Raw genomic sequence first — 15,577 nt, 5'->3', positions numbered from 1 at the left:
TCTCATTCATGTGATGTTAGAAAATTACCAAGATTTTGACTCTCAATTTCCCCAGCTGTAAAATGGGCATAATCTTCATCCTGCCTATCTTACAGCAGTACTATGAGACCCATATTCATTTGCTCAACACATATTTATCAAGTATCTACTATATGCGCTGCATATGAGTACGTATTCACAAACAAAGTAGGCAAGCTTGCTGTTCTCCTGAAACTAGTAGAAGGAAATAATAATAACATTTTCATTAAAGTCCTCTTAAATTGTTTTAAAGTGTATGTGCAAGTAAAATATTATTTTTTAAATTTAAGTTAATTTTTAAGCTGATTTTAGGCTTTACAAAGCTCTTGTGCTATACTATCCCAGTAAGTAAGTAAGTATTTTCAATTAGCACATATATTTCAATGCATACTTTTATAGGTACTAGGCAATCTAAAGTTATATATACAATATTAAGGTAAGATTTTCTCATATCAACCTGGCTTAAGAACTTTTAAGTAAATCAGGATATAAATGAATAATCATGATAAATGTAGGAATTTTGCTACCACATTAATGTTAAAAACAATATAAACTGTTGGTCCAAGATAAATAACCACAAGCAAATTATCTTTAAGAAATTTGGGGAGATTGCATTATCTTCCTTTTATCTCACAAATAAGTACAATATTTCTAATGCTGTTCTGTGATTGAAGATTCTAAGAAGAATTGATTTCCATATTAAATTCCATCTAAAATGTACTGTAGTTCTTTGGGTCATAAAACAGACATTCCATTTGGTTTATAATGCTTAAGCAATTTGGAGTCAGATTTTTTCTTTTTTGCCAAAGGAGCTTGTGCTTTTCCCCTTGTTTTGAACAATAGATCTCTTAAAGACAAGAATCTAATGACCTTCTTCAAGGGTCATTTGGAACCTTGGGCAAAATGTAACAGTTCTTACTGATGGATTTCCACACACGGTTACTGGAGCCACAAAGTCTATGGTAAATAGAGTCTAGGGAAACACAAACCTGGATCTGTCTGCCAGCTCATTATTAATACATCTGAAAGGCCTGAACCCCTGACCTATGCACTGAATCTTTAAGCAAAACTTCCCTTCTTCCTCTCTATGGCACTGTAGTCGCTGCTGGCTTTACTTACTTTCTTCCATACTTTGTATTCATGTAATCTCCATTACAATATTAAGTCAGATTTATTTTGTTTTCCACATCTGTTCATCTCAGCCCTATTGATAGCAGTTTGTGGCAAGATGGGGTAGGGAAAGAAAATAACCAGACGTGTGAGGTTGTGGGAGGAAAAATGGAGCTCTCTTCCTTTGGTCTCGAAAGTCATGTTTCTCCTACAGAGAAACTCTACACATCTTGGGAAAACATTAGACACTGAACTTACACTATTGTGAAGTTTAGGAAGAGAAAAGGAGAAAGAACAGACAACAAAAACCCCGGAATTAAAAAGAAGGACTCTAAAAAGTTTGCTTGGCATCATTTTGAGTCTGACTGGAGCCCTCATGGAACTGTTTCTCTAACATCACAACCCCTTCAGAAGTAGTACGTGGTCAGAACTATGCCTTGGTTTATTTATCATTTTGAAATAAAATCAAAATTTCAACCTGTAAAAAAAAAAAAAAAAAGGACTCTAGACAACACTTAAATATTAACCTAAACATTTAAAAAAAAAAACCCTCCAGTGAATTTGTGCAAATTGCATATGCAAATGAATACATAAATAAAATTATTTGACATAATTAACTCAAGACAAAATGAAAGTGCTATTCAGATGATTATCTGACAGGGAAAAGAAGAACTCTATCATCAACGAGAGCATATTAATGTCGCTACAAAACTTGAAATCTGAAATTCTCTACTAATATTGCGATATCAGAGCTTGAAGAATTTAATTTTCTGTTAGTTTTTCACTAAAGAAAGTAATTATTAGTAGCAACATAGACATGTTCATTGTCCAATGGATTCATAGCGCTTTGACTGACCTAACCATAAAAACCTAAAATCTAACCTATATTTTTTCCTAAAAGAACTAGCAAAAGTTCTCAGAGCATTGAAATCTATGCCTAAATGTGATTTTAATTTTGCCTCACTATTATTTTACTTCCCGTTTTTCTTCAGATAAAAAACCCATCAAATTGTAGTTCAAGTTTTGCCCAGTTATTTTGGCCCCAAAGAAATTATAGTGAATGGTTTTTAAATTTTAATTACATTATTGTTAACCAGGAATAGTACCATTCCCCCTGTAAGGGAAAATCTTGAATGGATCCTCCTCTGAAAAAATCCAGAAATGGATTCATGGCTGTGAATGTGGATGAAGTTGGGCATAGTGTATAGAAGTGTTAAATCTGAGCTGAGAGAAAATTAGCCCTTTGCAAGCAGTGAAAAACCAGGGAATCATTTCATTGTGACGACTCAGTAGCCACCAGATGCTCAGAATTCCATGTATTCTAAGAACTAACCATTCAATGACTCCTTTGACACACAAAGTATGCCAATAATTCAATGTATTAGTTGGATGCAAATTTTATACAATAAGGTATGGAAAGCAAACTGTAATTGGGAGTGCCAGAGTGAATGGAGCTCTATCCTTTGACAGAGCCCATTGTTGAACTCCAGGCTGAACCTCCGACCCTTTACTTTGCAGGGATACAATAGCCTTTGATATGAGATGGTGGGAAACGGACTTAGAGACTCATTTCACATTCAGTTGCAATTCATCAGTTTGGTGAGGACTTTTAGCAGCTTTAATGGCCACAGCAATTGATGGTTAAATCAATTTGTGCCGGTGACAGCATGGCTGGCCTCTAGACTGTAACAATCCAGGATTGCACCAGGCAGAAAAGACTCTGTTATTCAGATGTGCACGGCTCCTACTCAGCTCAGAGTGAGAACAACAGGGAGACAGTCTCTCACAGGGCAGGCCCTGGAGGACGTAGACATTCACACCAGTTGACTACACAATGCTGGGCTTCTTTGTAAAGTAGTGCAGTAGATTTTTTTTTTAAAGTATTGTTGCAAGTAAAAATATACAGTAGAAGACAAAGATTTCTAATATTTAACTATATCCTAAGAGAAAGTAGCAAAGCAGAAAGAATTTAACCTTTGTTCCCTTGATCAAAATGGGTGGTCTTACTCCCACCACCACTAGACACCCCTTCCCTCATAAAAAATAGAAAGAAAGGAAAAGAATACCAACAGCAGAGATTATGACAGGGGAGGCTTACGTTTAGAAAAAAAAGATGAAATAGAAATTTAAACAACAACACTGCATTCTGTGTCAAAAAGAAGGAAATATTGCTCCCTCTTCTGTTTATCAGAGGGATTTTTTTCCAAATAGAACTATCCTTTTAAGTTTTTAAATATAAATGTTTATAATGAAAAAATGGTGGAATGGCCAGTATGGGTTATATGATTTATTTATAATAAAAAATTTTTAATAAATAAATACTTTGCTGAGCCTACTTTTTAATGTTTGAGAAATTTTTAAGCAAAATTGACATTTTAAAAGTGGAAGAAGGGACAAAAAGTCATTTCACACCAACAAAACTTTTTGTTCCAGCATAAATGAGTGCTGGAATGACTAATTAAACCACACACAATACTTTACAAGTCTGCATAAAATGTACTACTTAAGGCATCTAACTATAAGTTCAAGGAATTGGAAATGCCAATATATCATTTAAACAATTGAATTGTAGTGGCTGAAATAACCTAAGGTCCACAGATGTACTTTAAGATATGAGAGCTAATTTAAATAACTGTTTAGTATTTTTTTTAACAAACATTAATGCTACTGTTTTTGCAAAACAGAAATCATCTCCAAAAACATAGAAATAATGTACACGTAGTATTAAATTCAAAATTTGATGAAACTGACTACAAGGATGGAATCTCTGTAGTCCCGAGTTATCTTGTGTGCCCTATTAAAAATCAGACCAAATAATACAATATTTTTTCAAAGCTATGGCAGCAAAGGGGGAAAAGGGATCTCTCTCAGAGCATGGATAGATCCGTGGGAAATGGGTTGCACAAAACACACAGCTACTATAGCACAGCGGAAAAAAATGTAAACAACATTTTCCACCAGATTTGTCTAAACATTGAAAGAATATTGAGGTTGTACAGAAGAGGTCTTGGCACTGAATCCAGAAGCTGTACTTGGTAACTGGGGAGGGGGAAGAAAAGGAGGCGAGTTTCCATGGCAACGCTGGTGCTGAGAGCAAATGGAACAAGCCTGCATCTTCCCAAGGGAGGAAGGGAGCATGAAAAGTGGAAATGGAGGGGGAAGGGCAGCGGCAGCTTCTGAAAGGCTAGTTTATGCCAAATAAGTGTTTTGTGTAAAGCTGTGATATGATCCATATCAGAGCGTATATTCTGAGAGATGTGACATCCTCTTGTAATGTACTGTTTCAGTGATTAAAGATCACTTTGCCTGGGAATATATATTTGTCTTACAATTTCCAGTTTGGATATATAAAGACATTGAATTCATCTTGATGCCTACATTGTCTTCTGCCTTCACAATAAAATAATATGAGGTGACTAGAAAAGAACTTAGCATGTATTTTTTTTTTATCATTGTACCTGAGAGTCAAGTTTATATGGGGAAAAATAAAAACCGTCTATGTCTTTCTCTTAGTATTCAAAGGCAGATAGATGTGGTTTCTCATAGAAATAGATAGATGTGAAACTCTGATTCACAATCCTGATAACAGCGTTTCACGTGTCACAAGGCAGTATACTATTCCTAAAGAATAAGACTGCATAAAAGCTAACATTATTTATCTGATTAAAGTGATTATTATTAATATTTTCATCTCATTATAAATGGCTCAATGGAAAGACTAAAACAGTAATGTCACCAAGAAGAGGTGACAGATGGAAGGCTAACTCTCCTCAATGCTCTGGATAAACACATTACCACTGAAGAAAAGCCCTTTCACTGGAGGTCAGATTATATTGCAAATTAGCACTGAGTAGAAGTGCCCTGATGAAATATGGGCTGTGTTGCACAGGAGTTAAACTTACACCCTTGCCTTATGGTTTTAAAAATAAAAATCTAGGTCAGAATATACACTGGTCTATAAACTCTGTGACGGCAGTGGCTATATCTACCTTTTCCACACAATATTCTCAGCACCCCCACAAAGCCTACACATAGCAGATGCTCAATATGTATTTGTTGACTACTGAAAGAGTAAGAAGAACAATTTTTTAAAATTGTGAGCCATGGAGCCAGCCCAGTGGTGTAGTGGTTAAGTTTGTGCACTCTGCTTTGGTGGCCCAGGGTTCGAATCCCCAGGCACAGACTGATGCACCACTCATCAAGCCAATGCTGTGGCAGTATCGCACATACAATATAGAGGAAGAAGGGCATGGATGTTAGCTCAGAGCCAATCTTCCTCACCAAAAAATAAATAAATAAATAAAATTGTGAGACACAACTTATAAATGCACAGGAAAGAAATGAACCTATATTTGCCATCTCCAATACAATAGGCGGTAAGCTTGTGTTATCTTATTTAATATTCACCAACCTGGAAAGATAGTTATTATCATCCCTATTTTACAAATGAGAAAAGAGAATCTCTGGAGGGTTAAGTTTCTTTCCCAAATTTACACCACTGAAAAAGCTGAGACTCAAATCCAAGCCTATCTAAACAATGCCACTCAAGATCTTTCAACTTTTCGGTACTGCTTACTTTACACTAGATAGCATTAACTAATTCCCACTTTGGTCTAATCTGAAGAACTAAAATCCAAAGGATTCGCTCACCATACTCATCACTTTCCTTGGAACCCCTCTGAAAGCCCAGAGAACAATGTTTCAGATCTCCCATCAGCCTGCCTCTTAGAAGCCAGTGGAGGCCAGGACCTGAAATCCAAAGATGAATTAGCCAAGTATAGCTATCAGCCCTTCATATATCACTGGGGTTAAAACTCTGTAGAAGTAAAAATATTTGTGTTCCTAAGCTCTAATGGAATCTTGGCGTGGCGCACATTTCCACTGTCTACTCTAATGTGCAGCTTTCCACACTCTGTGATTCAGTCTCTACCAAGACTGAGCCCCTCTAGACTGTCAAAGCTTTATCCAGCTCCATCTCAACCCTTTCCCTTCCTCATCCTCCCTCTATTGACCTCACTTTAAAAAATCATTTCCAATGAATCCAATGGAACCTTCACTCCATTATCAATATATTTTACTATGAACTTAGTCTCTTCATAGAATAATCCCTTCACTGATTTCCTCTGAAAAAGAAACCATTTGTTTTTCTTCTCCCTATATTTCAAGGGTCAAAACACTCCCAAGTTCCCACCAACATTTTCAGACCATTATTCTTTCATCCTTGTTTAAAAAGGTAGGAAGCACCTTTATTTATGTGCCTGCTTATTTTGAGCAGATAAAAACATGACAGGCATTGTCTGAGGATATTGGTTTATTTTCCATAAATCTTACTTCAACTCCACGAAGTAGTGATTTTTATCTCTGTATAACATTCCTTGAAATTACGTTTCAAACAGGTTAAATAACTGACCTAGCTTTTGAAGTGGAGTGGGAATTGAACCCCCAAGCAAGTTCTCTTCACAGCATCATAGGTCATTTCTATCTGGTTAAGCCAACCTCTTTCCACCCTCATGTCTGCCATCCACCAATCTTTATACTACTTCTCACAGTCACTGAAGACTCTTAAAATTGACTCTTAGTATTTCTCTCCATTGCCAAAATCTTGGGTCATGCTCATGTCCACCTTGATCACACATCTCAGCACATCACTAACCTCTGTCCTGATAATCTCCTATCTTTCAGAAATTCATCTCATAGATATACCCTAAGAAGTTTCTTAAAATGTGGCCTAGAGACCTTTAATGACCACCAATGATGTCACCAAAATGTGGCAGTTTAAAGCAAGAGACAAAGAAACTATTTTCTCTACTTTCATTTTACAAATTGCATTTATTTAGTGCGTAAGTATTCATTATACATCAGCCAAGTATTCGTTATACATCAATTGCCAAACACTAGTGTAGGCACCGAAGATACAGCAATGAACAAGACAGACAGGATTCTGTTCTTATGCGGCTCATGATCTTAGGGGTAGAGGAAGGGAGAAATAAAAAACATTATAAAAAGAAAGAAAGAGAGCCAGGCCTGATGGCCTGGTGGTTAAAGTTCGGTGCTCTCTGCTTTGGCAGCCCGAGTTTGGTTTCCAGTCGTGGAACCACACAACTCATCTGTCAGTAGCTATGCTACTGAACTAAGAAGAACTCAAAGGACTTACAACTAGAATATACAACTAGAAAGGGGAAGAAAAGGTAAAAAAAATGAGGAAGATTGGCAACAGATGTTAGCTCAGCATGAATCTTTCCCAGTGAAAATAAATGAATAAATAAAATACATAATTTTACTTAAAAAAAAAAGAAAGAAGCAATGCACTATCAAGCAGTCAAATGTAATATTCATCTATTCAGCAAATATTTTTTGAGTTTCTACTCTGTGTTGGTCATTGTTGTATATAGTGAGGATGCAGCAGTAACCAGAAAATGCTAAAGCCAGAGAAATATTCACCCCTGGAAAAGATAATGGTGTGAAACCTATCATGTGACCTTATCACTAGAGCCGAAAGGATTTTAGCCACAGTTGGTGCATGATCTTGGCTTCAATACATTACAAGAACTTGTTCTTTACCATTGCCAAGGTGTCTGGGTTTAAAACATGCAGGTGTCTGTGTGTGTAATCATCTGTTCTCTTCTGTGTGTATAAACGTCTTTGCTCGTGTGTTCAGCTGAGAACTCCTTGGAAGCATGGGTTTCCTTGACCTTGAGGTTGAATAAGCCTAGGATCTTTTATCTACTGAATAGGGTGCTTTTTGTTTATTTGTTTTCCCCAGAATAATCAATGCTCTTGTTCTCTTGGAGATTCCTTTTTAGTAGGGGATGGTGGTCATCTATAAGTAAATAATAATAAACAAATTTATTTCAGAGTATAGTGCATGAAGAAATAAAACACGGTAATGTGATAGAGAGAGATGAGAGTTAGGGTTTGATGTCTGGGAAGAAGAGAATAAATATGGTGCTGGGAGAAGGACCTTCAGAAAGAGGAGACTTGAGGGCCGGCCTGGTGGCTTAGCGGTTAAGTGCACGCGCTCCGCTACTAGCGGCCCGGGTTCGGATTCCAGGCACACACCGATGCACCGCTTCTCCAGCCATGCTGAGGCCGCGTCCCACATACAGCAACTAGAAGGATGTGCAACTATGACATACAGCTATCTACTGGGGCTTTGGGGAAGAAAAAAAACAAGGAGGATTGGCAATAGATGTTAGCTCAGAGCCGGTCTTCCTCAGCAAAAAGAGGAGTATTAGCACGGATGTCAGCTCAGGGCTGATCTCCCTCACAAAAAAAAAAAGAAAGAAAGAAAGAGGAGACTTGAGAGCTGAAGAGTAAGAAGTGCCAGAAATTCTCTTATGTTCTTAGTAATCACCACATGCTTAAAGGGTACTCATGTACAACAAGAACTGAAACGAAGGCCAGCCCCACGGCTGAGTGGTTAAAGTTCCATGCGCTCTGTTTAGGCAGCCTGGGTTCATGGGTTCGGATCCCAGGTGCAGACCTACTCCACTTCACCAGCCATGCTGTGGTGGTGTCCCACATACAAAGTATAGGAAGATTGTCACAGATGTTAGCTCAGGGCGAATCTTCCTCAACCAAAAAAGAAAGAACTGAAACAGTCAGTAGGTTTTATTTAACATTCAAGTTTAGAGTCATCTCAGCTAATATATTGTTTCAGAACTTATCTGTTTTTCTTTGCAGTTGTTATTATCCTATAACATATTTCAAATTCAGAAAAAAAGGAATCAATGGCTCAAAAGTGGTTTATTGAAGCATAAAAGTGGCAAAAATAATCAACAAATTACTAGCACCAGAAAAGTTCACTATTTATGAACCAAACTCCAGGATAACATCTTATCTGAGTCTCTACATGCGAGGCAGGTAAACCTGCAAGTGTCATCATTTCACATAAATAGAACAGACTACATAATAATGAGTACCCGAAAATTCAATTTTATTGAATCAGTGATTAATTAGTCTCAGTGCACTTTCTGCTGAAAGTATATCAAATTATAATAGTATACAGCCATAAAATCTTTTCCATTGTTTTCAAAAAAGCACAGAGACCTGTCTGGTAAACCAAGAGTTTTTCCAGAATGAGGAACAAATAATGGTTTCCAGTATAGAACTGATGAATTTGCTTGCCAGAGGCAGAGAAGAAACTAAAAACAACAGAGGCAACATTCAAAGTCATATGTCTCATAGCACAAACAGGTATAAGAGATACTATTGCTGAGAAGTGTATAAGGCAATCAGCAGGGTCAATTTACAGAGAGTATGTGTGTATGTGTGTGTTTTAAAAAGAAAGTAAAAGGAGCAGCATACAAAATACACCAGGGTATTTTGCATAATATCAAAGGTGTATAACTTAGAAGAGCAATTGCCGCTCTGTTTGTGTGCTGATATTTTGCTTTACAGTTCTACAAACGTCATTAATATGTAGAGTGTGAATTAGGTCCTAGTATGTGTAGGATGTGTATGAAGGAAAAGTGCTAGGTTCTGTTTATTGCAGAAAATCTGCACTGACAGAGATGTGATTTTTGTACATCATGATTCCTTTGCAAGCCAGGTATAGACTGACAAAGTTCATTTAGATAATGCTGACAAATTTCAACTATATGTGCAGCAACAGGATTTGTTGCTACGCAAATAAAACTAATTGCACCTGCATGTCAATCAAAACACATCTTCATTCACAGAGAATTGTTAGTAAGGAACACTATATCTCCTGATGTAGATTCAGTATTGAAAGAAACATGCACTTTATGAACATAATTAGATGGGATCACTGGGAGTATGGTTTTTGAATAATTTGAGAAATAGGGCAGTAGCTATGAGAAAGTTCACTGGTTGTTGAAGGGAAAGATATGTCTGTTTTTGAACTAAGGAATAAGATATAAGCACTTCATAATGACACTAATACTGCTCATAACTATTTCAAGTGGTTTTCTCAAATGTTCTACCTTGAATAACCTGCATTTATCACTTAAACATAAAAAGTCACACATTTTAATGTTGAGAATCATTTTGAAAAAACTACCAGGATTTCTTATAAAAATGGAATTGTTGTATTAATAGGTCACTTGCTGGAAGTTTCCTGCTTCCTCAACCCATCCTTATTTTTCACTCATTGGAGAAATTGATACCATATTATCAAGCTTTTTGTCTTAATTGTGGTAAAAAAGCACATAACATAGAATTCACCATTTTAACCATTTTTAAGTGTACAACTCAGTAGTGTTAACTATATTCACATTGTTGTGAGGCAGATCTCCAGAAATTTTTCACCTTGCAGAATTGAAATTCTATACTCATTGAACAACAACTCCCCATTTCCTCTTCCTCCCCACCCCTGGCAACCATCACCCTACATTCTAGGAGGTTGACTGCTTTAGGTATCTCATATAAGTGGAATCATATGGTATTTGTCTTTTTGTGACTGGCTAATTTTACTCGACGTAATGTCCTCAAAGTTCATCTATGTTGTAGCATGTAACAGGATCTCCTTTTTCAAGGCTAAATAATATTTCATTATGTGTACATACCACAGTTTCTTTATCCATTCATCCATCAATGGACATCTGACTTGCTCCTACCTCATGGCTATTGTGATTAATGCTACAATGAACATGGGTGTGCAAATGTCTCTTGAGATTCTGCTTTCAATTCTTTTGGATATATACCTAGAAACGAGAATGCTGGATCATATGGTAATTGTATTTTTAGCTTTTTGAGGAACTTTCATACTATTTTCCATAGCGGCTGCGCCATTTTGCATTTCCACCAACAGTGCACGACTGTTCCAATTTCCCCCACATCCTTGCCAAGACTTGTTATTTTCTGTTCTTTGCCATCAGAATGGCTATGAGGTAATAATTCATCACGGTTTTGATTTGCATTTTCCTAATGATTAATGATGTTGAGCATTTTTTCTTGGCTTATTAGCCATTTGTATATTTTCTTTAGAGAAATGTCTGTTCAAGTCCTTTGCTCACTTTTAAACTGGGTTGTTTGATTTTTTTTGTTGTTGAGTTGTAGGAGTTCTTTATATATTCTGGATATTAACCCCTTATCACATATAGGATTGTCCCATTCCATAGGTTTCCTTTTCACTCTGTTTCCTTTGATTTGTGGAAGTTTTTAAGGTTGACGTAGTCCCATTTGTTTATTTTCACTTTTGTTGCCTGTACTTTTGTTGTTATTTCCAAGAAATCATTGTCAAATCCAATATGATGAAGCATTTCTCATATGGGAGTTTTATGGTTTCAGGCCTTCCATTTAGATCTTTAGTCTATTTTGACTTAATTTTTGTATATGGCATAAGGCAAGGGTCTAACTTTATTCTTTTGCACGTGGATATCCAGTTTTCCCAGCACCGTTTGTTGAAGAGACTGTCCTTTCCACATTGTGTGGTCACAGCACCCTGTGAAAGATCATTTGACCACATATGAGACAGTTTTATTTTAAACCACGTTCAAATTCTATAAAACTGAAAATATAGTTTCCAGAGATAAATGCAACTAAAGAATGGATTCGAAATCTATTTGCATTTATTTCCCAACTTCTACTTTGAGTGGGAAATGTTCATGAACAACACTGGAATTAGTTTAAGAGAGAAATCTCTATGAATTTCTGGACCATTCCTCAAACTGGATATCTAGCACTATTTGACAGTCACCAAATAATTATTTCCATGCTGCAAACTCATGACTGTAAGTATAGGACTAATTTAATACAAATAAAGACTAAGAATAGAAACCTGTTGAGTATCATTTCTAATCTATGTATTAAGCTATTTACAACTGAGCTTGATATCAAAACTTTGGTGAAAACCTAGGGAAATTCCCTCACTTAATCTAAGCAATGATCATTATTATTAACACATAGTAAAATATTGCTTACTCTTTATTTTCTATTCTGTGATAATTTTTCTACTTATTTCAAAATATTGGTCTATTATGCTCCATATATCCATTAAATGATCTAAGACCGCATTTTGAAAAGCTCTGTCTTGAATCTATAACAACACATCCGCTAAAACAGCACCATCCAATGGAAATATAATGCAAGCCATAAATGCCATTTAACTTTTCTAGTAGCCACTTTTAAAAAAAGTAAAAAGTAACAGGTGAAATTAATTTTAATAATAGAGTTATTTAACTAAATATACCCCAAATGTTATCATTTCAACATAGAATAAATATTTAAAACATTTTAAAATATTGAGATAGTTTGCATTCGTTTTTTCATACTAAGTCTTCCAAATCTGTTCCATATTGTACACTTAACAGCACATCTCAATTTGAAGTGGCTGCACGTGACTAGTGGCTCCTGGACTGGACTGCACGGTCCTGAAAACTTAACCTTAGAAATCACATTCTCTGATCTTAACCTTCTATCCGTTCATTTCTTCCAATAATTTTCTCTCATTAAATCTAAATTTAAACCCCAAAGAGACCTTGTCCTTTGAAGCTCCCATTCTCAGAGTGCTGCGATTTCCTCTGGCCCACGTTAGGAAAGTTCTTGGTTTGCTTGTTCTCCAGTCAATGTGCTTCACGTACCAGACCATTCTACAATCCTGGGTCAGTTTAAGCGTTCACTTTTCTATTTCTTCTCCAGAACCATGAGCACTACGGAAGAAAGTATATAGCCATGTTGATTGATGCCATCTCACACGCCCTTTCACTCTCAGCTGGTGTGGGTGGGTCTTCAACGCTCCATTACAGGTTACAGTCATTGTATTCATTCCTAATGGGATTCACTTCTCATTCCTTCAGCAGACAGTCCAAACTTGAATCCCTTTCCCAATGTCTCATCATTTTCCCTCCCCCTTGACCTAAGCAGATGGTCCAGCTCTCTATTTCAGAGAAAATTGAGGTGCCCAAGTCAGCACAACAGGTAGACCCTTGCCTCTTCAAGGCAAATCCCTTCCACCTGAGCTTTCAACTCATCCCCTCCAAGATTCCTCAGTGACTTTGTGTGGAAAACAAGAGGCTAGATGACATCTAGGTTAAATATTGACGTAATTACTCAAGTTCTTTAGGAAACTACATTATTGTTCCCATTTTGGTACCAGATATGTGACTTTAATCAAATGTTTTCAGACCTCAGTTTTCTCATCTTTAAAGTCAGGTTGGATGAATTCTGTTGTCACTTTTAGCTCCGGCATTTTAAACTCTACAATTCCAGCATAACACAAAGTGAGCTTTCAAGTGCTGATCTGACACTGAGGAGGGGAAAATGAGTATGTGCAGAACCAAGTGGCCTCTGTTCCCTTCAGGCTCTACAACCTCAGACAGAGACCGGAACCTCTCTAGGATTCCATTTCCTCATCTATCAAGTTGAGATAATAGTAACCACTTCACAGAATTGCTCTGAAAAATTAAAGTCACAGCACTTGGGTGGGCAACCCTCTCCTAGGACAATGCCTGTGCCAGAACAAGGACTCAACTTCTATTCATTGTTTCAGGTATGGGCAGAGGCATCCTGGTTTTCCCTGTCTGCACACAGATGCACCCCTGCCCTGTTCCTGCAAACTACATTTTCCAGGCTCCCTTGCCAACTGGCTGTCTGGAATGTTTGGCAAGTCAGTGGCACTGGTAGAAGACTAAAGGGGGAAGGATGGAAGAGAAAGAGAATTTCTCTCGCTTTTTCTATGCCTCGGGCAGCATTTTACACGGTTCTAGTTCCCTGCCAGACACCTCCTACCTTAGTGGTCCTGGGTCCTTGATCACAAGAGACAGCTCTTAGTTCTGAGTTCTGCTAATACCATCTCCTGTGTCCTTCCACCCCTCCTGAGGTTCCTTCCTTTATTAAAAATATTTGGTAATTGCTGCTTCCGGGTTGGACCCTGGCTGACACAGCCATGATTAGTGTGAGCCATCCTTGAAGAATAGGTGAGGATTTTAACACTGAGAGTAAAGAAATGAGCCAAGTAACCTATTAAGACCCCTGTTCAGTTTCAATGATGTAATTCTTATACTTTGTTCAATTCAAATGTTCATTACACTAATTTCATGGCCTCATGCTTAGTTTCAAAGTTTCTCAGAGAAGTGCTGAGTTCATAGAAGGAGCAAAATTTGGAGATAAAAAATTTGGTGAGTCCAATGCACTACAGCTGGTCTTAATAGCAAAGCCACAGGATGGAAATTGTATGCGTTGAGCTACACTGTGCCAGACCAACTGTATTTTATGATCCCAGGTCCGGTTTTCCCACAGCATATCCTCCCACAGCTAACGGCTTACATGATTTGAAACTCTTCCCCCATTCCTGCAGGCCTTGCTGTGCTGGAATGCTGAGGTTTCTAACGCTAATCTTAACCAGATTCTCCCCTCTGTGTGCTGCACTGGCACGGTTCAAAGCAGATGCATATGTGAAAAATAAGATTTCCGAGAAAGAAAACTCAAACTTCTCTATATACTGAATGAGAATTCATTTCTTGTACTTCACATTATTTCTCAGAAATACTCTCTGTCTTGAGCTAATAGTGAGTTGCCTTGCCAGAAGTTCAAATCTCTTAGAAATGTCACCTTAATGGTTTCCCCTGACCTCCTAACCTCTCTACCCGTGTGCTCCCCTGTTGCAATGCCAGACATTCCATCATTATATGTATTTGCTTCTTCCTTGACCAATAATTTGTCTAAGCTCCTGCAAAGCTGACAATTAGATGGCTTTATATCTAGTTTCTCACCCAGAGATAGAATGAATGATATTGTATTTCATTCTAATATTCCCTGAATAACAATTGTCACTGCACAAATAATTTTCATAATTCTAACAAACATTTATTGAATTAGGCAATTTTAAGCATTCTGTTTACATTAGTTCACTCAACATTCCCAACCACACTACAAAGTATGAAGCATTGTTCTCTCAATTTCACAGACGAGGAAACTGAAGCCCTTAGAGATTAACTAATTTGAATGTTATACAGTTAGCAGGTAGCGGAGCTGGGATTCAAACCCAGGAATTCTGGTGTCACAGCCTCCATTCTCAATCACTATCCCTACTGAGATATAGGTTCGTTAGTAAGTGTTTTCATAGTTGTAATGTTTTTTACCTAAAAAAAAAAAAAATTTTACTTTAAATTCTAAATAATTTCAGACTTATAAAGAAGTTACAAAAACAGTATAAATAATTTCCATATTACCTTCATCCAGACTCCCACAGCACAATTACCAAAATCAGGAAATTAACATTAATATGGTACTAATTAATTAATATAATATTCATCCACAAACATTATTGAAATTTTGCCAAATGTCACACTGATATCCTTCTTTTGACCCAGGATCCAATCCCAGGCCAAACCTTACATTTAGTTTTCATGTCTCCTTAGTGCCCTTCATCTGGAACAGTTCTTCCACCTTTGTTTTTCGTGACCTTGACACTTTGACCTCATTATTTTGTCAACTGTCCATTTGAGTATCCAAAATAATCTTGAGGCTTGGGAGAGCTGGACATTAA

This window comes from Ceratotherium simum, chromosome 19 (assembly GCF_057802395.1).
Source record: "Ceratotherium simum simum isolate JZ-2026a chromosome 19, ASM5780239v1, whole genome shotgun sequence".
NCBI lineage: Eukaryota > Metazoa > Chordata > Mammalia > Perissodactyla > Rhinocerotidae > Ceratotherium > Ceratotherium simum.
Note: the sequence above shows the minus strand (reverse complement) of the source record.